The sequence below is a fragment of the Marmota flaviventris genome, chromosome 1, assembly GCF_047511675.1.
Source record: "Marmota flaviventris isolate mMarFla1 chromosome 1, mMarFla1.hap1, whole genome shotgun sequence".
NCBI classification, from domain to species: Eukaryota; Metazoa; Chordata; class Mammalia; order Rodentia; family Sciuridae; genus Marmota; species Marmota flaviventris.
In genome coordinates, this window is record NC_092498.1 from 91,015,687 (window position 1) to 91,021,701 (window position 6,015).

Genomic DNA, 6,015 nt, shown 5'->3' on the forward strand with positions numbered 1-6,015 from the left:
TTGTTGTTTGACTAGGTCATGGGCTGCTTGTATCTTTTCTTTAGTCAGGGGCCACTGAGGAACCCATACTGGTCTTTCTGATTTACAAGTAATTTTGATTGTCTCAGTGGCCCTTTCTGAAAATCCAACCCATGTCTGTCTGTTCCTTGATCTATTTGTATTGGTGCTGCTATACCTTGTTCTTGTTTTTCTAATCTTTTTCCTTTCCTAAAACCTTGTCTAGTCATAATAGTGGGTGCATTTTGGTTGATGTTATTTGTTAATGTCAAACCTAATTGATCTAGGACATCTCGTCCCCATAAATTTATAGGAAGATGATCCAATACATATGGCTCTATAGTTCCTTCACATCCTTCAGGATCCTTCCAATCTAATACCATTGCACTTCTATGGAGATTAGTCGCCACTCCTAGGCCTCGAAGCGTTTGAGTGGCTTGTTGTAATGGCCAATGTTTTGGCCATTCTTGACAAGAGATGATGCTAAGGTCTGCACCTGTATCCAGTAGCCCATTAAATTCATGTCCTTGAATATTTAGTTTTAGCATGGGGCGAGAATCTAAATTTAAAGAAAGCATAGCCCAATCTATACCTGTGGAGCCTAATCCCTTGGAACCTCTTTCTACAGTACGACTGGAAAATTTATCATGTAGGCTGGGTATTATTTGTAACTGTGCTATTCTATCTCCTGGTGAAATTACTGATATACCCTTTGGAGAACTGGCTATAATTTTTATTTCACCTTCATAATCAGGATCAATTACCCCAGGACTTATCATAAGTCCTTTTAGAGTTGAAGAGCTGCGTCCCAGTAATAAGCCTACTGTTCCTTTGGGAAGAGGTCCTTTTACCCCTGTGTGAATGATTTGAACTCCCATCTCTGGAGTTAGTACTGATATGGCGGAGGCGCAGATGTCCAACCCTGCGCTCCCTCTGGTTTGTCTGATGAGGGATCTGATGGACAATGTGTCCTGGGCACTACCCTGATGGGGTTGCTGGGTTTCTCCAGTGCTCCGTATATTTGTGGTTTTGGGCCCCGGAGCATTGGGCCCCCCTGTCCATTTTTTGGCAATGGAGCCCGATGCCTTTCTCCACGATATCGTGGATAAACACCTGGTCGCTTTGTTCCTCTATCTTTGTCTGAACTGAAGGCTTTGGACTAAGCAAACCAGATACAAACGTCCACAATGGCAATGTGCCAACTGGCAGAGTCCCTGGGCTGTTCTTTTCTATTCTTTTTAAATCTTCACCATGATGGTTCCATTGTGATATATTTAACAACTCCTCCTTAAAAAGCCATGGGCTACATTTTTGTATTGTATCAACGTATGCCTTGACTGTTCTTGATTTTACTGAGATGCCTCCTTCCTCTAACAATTTACTTAACACTCTTTCAGTTTGTTTTTTACTAATTTCTGATCCCGTATTTCTACTATAATACAACCCAACAAGATGACGCCAAACAAAACGGAGACAGAATGAAATAAAAAGGGAACAACAAAAAGTCATTATAGCCTTTCTATCCTCCTGACATGTGCATCCGTCCTTTCTCCCTATCTGTTCCTCAGACGTAGTTTTTCCTCAGATGTGAGCGGTTTTCTTCCGTCTCACTCATCTCCAGGGACAGGCAACTTAAAACAAAAGTGAAGCAAAACAAAAGAGGAATCTTAAAATGGCTACCCATCCTCTCGCCCTGCCCTCAGGGGCGAGCAGTTTACCTTATCTCTTACCCTCAGTCGCTCCCTGTGCGAGCCACCAAATGCCGCAGTCTGGCTGGGCAGGATTCAGGAGCCACTTGTCAAAAGAAACGAACTTTATTTTTAGAACCACACACGCCAAACAAAACAGCTCCTCAGGAAAAACCCTCAGAGCCCAACTGCCACCACCGGCTTCCCACAAGCCTCTCCACCTCCCCCACTCCTGCTCTTGAGGCCGATTGGCTGGGTCGCGTGGGCGGAGCCAAAAAAGTCCCCCAATGAGCAGCTCCGTGGTCTGAAAGGGCAGGGAAACAGCCCAATGAGCATCACCGCAGAGGAGCCAATCAGCTAGAAGTTGCTGGGGCCGCTGTGAGCCAATCATCAGCTGGCAGTCTGAAAGGTTGCTGGGGCCCCTTCGGCTGTGGCTCTCAACAGTAACCCAAGGTAGTAGAAAGATTTTTCTTGCTGCTAGACAAGCATTCTTCCACTAAGATATATCTCCAGGCCAGTAGAAATATATTTTTTAAGCCTCCTTGAGGAAGATACCTGAAATGTAATTAAATTTAGCCAATGCTACACCATTTACCAACCAAACAGGAATATTTTGAGAGTGAAAGTGAAAGCAGGAATAAACTAGAATGTACAATTACCTCAGATTTAACCAAAGAAGTGTTTAAATGAAAAGGGATGTGTATATGAAAGAAGGCCCATTAAAATAACTAAAACATTCAATTTGGTGAATATGTAAATTCACAGGAAGGAAATTAGGCCAGAAAAGCAAGCAGAGACCAGATTCTAAAGGCCTTGTAAATCAGAAAGGAACCTGGGTTTTATTCTAAGGGTAATAAAGACTTTGGCAAAAGTGTGTATGTGTGTGTGTGTGTGTGTGTGTATATGTGTATGTATATATATATAAAAGAATCTGGTTACAGCATAGAGAAATTATAACAATGAGGAATCATCTGGAAAGAATGGAGTATGCTAAGAAAACTGTTGGGGGGTCATGAAAATGTTCTATAACTATGGTAATGGTTGTACAACTCTGAATATACTGCAGGCAACTGAACCATATACTTTAAAGCTGTTCTATAAAGAATTATTTAGAAACTTTTAAAATTCTCCAGGTGAGAGATGATGGGCTCTAAATTAATGTTAGAAGTGAGGATGAATTAGGGCTGGGTTGTAGCTCAGCGGTAGAGCGCTCACTTAGCATGTGCCCTGAGGTGCTAGGTTCCATCCTCAGCACCACATAAAAATAAAATAAAGGTATTGTGTCCAACTAAAAAAAAAAAAAAAAAAAAAAGTTAAAAAAAAATAAGTGAGGAGTGAGGATGAATTAAACAGATTTGAGAACCACAAGCCCTTGTGACTTGACAGAATGTGGAGGTGAAGGGGAGGGATGAGTCAAAGCTAACTTGTAAATTTCTAGCTTAAGTAGTCAGATGGATGATGATGCCTTTTTCTTTTCTCTTTGATATGTAGCCTCACACATTGGAGGCAAGTGCTATACCAATGAGCTCTACCCCAGCCTGTTTTGATCATGTTGAATGAAAGGGAAAGACCCAATTAGAAAGGTTAGATACTGAAACAATTACCTGGTTGCAAAACAATCAGCTGGGAAGGATTACTTTAAGCTTAAAGTTTTGGGGTTGGGGAAAAAGTTTAAGATTTTGAGAGCCAGTGGAATCACACAGTAAAAGTTTCCAAGGTCAGAAAGGATGAAATCTTCAATACAGACCCTTAAACACTTCTGTTTTCTTTATGAGGAGTAGAAGTAAATGGTGGATACAGGTAGGTAGCTGTAACAAGGAATATAGCCAAAGAAATTTCCCTTTTTTTCCCTGTGAAATAGAAGTAAACTGCAAATTGAGAAGAATTGGGGAAGGTGAAGACTTAATGGGGCTGGTGGTTTCAAATTGTTATTAACTTGTTTGCTTATGTTTAAGACCTAGTTGAGGATGGTGACTGCAAATGATATGCTGGCACCAATCTGTGTTATCATGTGGTTTTCTATAGTAATACTCAACCCCGGTATAAAGGTAGCTAAGAGGGGGTGGGGTTGTGACAGTTCTTGCCTACCATGAATGAGGCACTGGGTTCGATCCTCAGCACCACATAAAAATAAATAAATGAAATACAGGTATTGTGTCCATCTACAACCAAAGAATTAAAAATAGAGTTGAAGTTACCTAAGGTTCAGGTTTTTGTGTTGTAAGTAACAGGGCTGAAGAGTTTAAGATATTGCTGTGGAGACGAGCTGTAGTATTAAGATGACAGACCCAAGAGGATGTGGTGGCACATAACTATAATTCCGGGGACTCAGGATACTGAAGCAGGGGGATCACAAGTTCAAGGCCAGCCTGAGCAACTTGGCAGAGAACCTGTCTCAAAATAAAGAACTGTGAAAGGGCTGGGGAAGCAGCTCAGTGGTAAAACACCCCTGGGTTTAAACCCATGTATGGCAACAACAAAAAGATTTAAGAAGATGACTAACAGTACTTCTAATCAGAGTAAGGTACTTTCTGTATTGGGTTTGACTCTTTCAAATTTCATAAGGTTTGGATCTAGATGTCTCCCAAAAGGATGTGCTAAAAGCTTGCTCTCCATTACAGCAACGTCCAGAGGTAAGGCTCTTGGGAAGTGAACACTCTTGACATCAGTGGATTTTTAAAATATTTTTTTAGTTACAGATGGACACAATACCTTTATTTTTTTAATGTGGTTCTGAGGATTGAAACCAGTGCCTCACATGTTCAAACAAGTGCTCTACCATCAATGGGTTTTTTAAAATTTATTTGCAGTAATAGGGATAGAACCCAGGAGCACTCTGCCTGAGCTGCATCCCCAGCCTTTTACATTTTTTTAAGAGACAGGGTCTTTCTAAATTGCAGAGACTGGCCTTGAAAGCATAATCCTCCTGCCTACATAACTGGGATTACAGCCCTGCACTACTATACCCAGCATTCATCAGGGCACAAGAATTAAACCATTGATGGCTGAACAGACTACCTGCAGGTGATGGAAAATAAAGCAGCAGGGCACAATTGGAAAAAGTAGGTCACTGGGAATACAAGGGCACACGCTTGGGGATTGTATCTTGTCCCTGAAACCCTTTTGTTTACCAGCTGCCAGAAGCAGAGCTAGGTTTCTCTACCATATTCTTTTATCGTGTTTCTGCCTTGGAGCCAGCAGACTATAACATACTAATATACTTCTTTTGTGTTTATCTGCTTTTCATACAACGTTTGTATGTATCAACTATATACAGTGCACTATATTGCACTGAAGGGGATATAGCTGTAAATAAAATAATTTCCACTCTTAATGACCATTTTGCTTAGAAAAAAAAAAAAAGCATTAAAACAGATAAAAGAATACTCAATAGAATTACCAGTACAATTAAGAGCAAGATACTAGGCATTAAAAGATCAGAAGTGATTCTTTTCAGCAGAGTAAGAAATGGCATCAGAAAAACACTGACTTTAAAACTACCTTAACAGAACTTGAATAATACAGAAAAACACAAAGATAGTTGTGATGAAAAAGACCATTCTATGAGTAACATAAAAAGTACAGCAAATGCCTGATTATAAGGTTGATGGGGAAACAATGCACTTTAAGACTGTGAAGGTAATTTTAAAGACAAATTTTAGAGGGCCTTAAAGCTAAAGGATGGGCTGGGGTATAGTTGAGTGGTTCAGCATATTTGCCTACCACATGCAAGGCCCTGGGTTCAGTCCCAGGACAAAAAAAGTGAGTGTAATGAAGAATCTGAACTTCACTAGAAGAAAGTTAATGTCTAAACATGACCAAGATATGCTCTAGGAAGACTGGTAAACTTAAATCAATCCTTAAATATTTAAGGCCTAAACCAATGAATGGTACTCAAATACGACTATACCAAAGAATCACCTGTAATGCTTTCAAAGATACTGTTGCTGTGTCCACCCATCAAGAGCTTGTGGTTCATTTGTGGATCTAATTTGGGATTAGATTCAAGCAGCACAACAAACTTTGTGTTTGTCTTTGTTTTGAATATTTGCTTTGAGATGGAGTCTTAGTCTTGCTATGTTGTCCAGACTGGTCTCAACTCCAGTGATCCTCCTATCTCAGCTTCCCGCGTAGCTGAGACTACATGCATGCACCCAGCACCAGCTTACCCCAAGCTTTTAAAACTACAACCATAGGGGCTGGGGTTGTGGCTCAGCAGTAGAGCACTCGCCTAGCATGTGCTAGGCCCTGTGTCCAACTACAACTAAAAAAAATATTTAAAAAAAAAAGAAACTACAACCATAGATGATTCTAGTATGTCAGCAAAGTT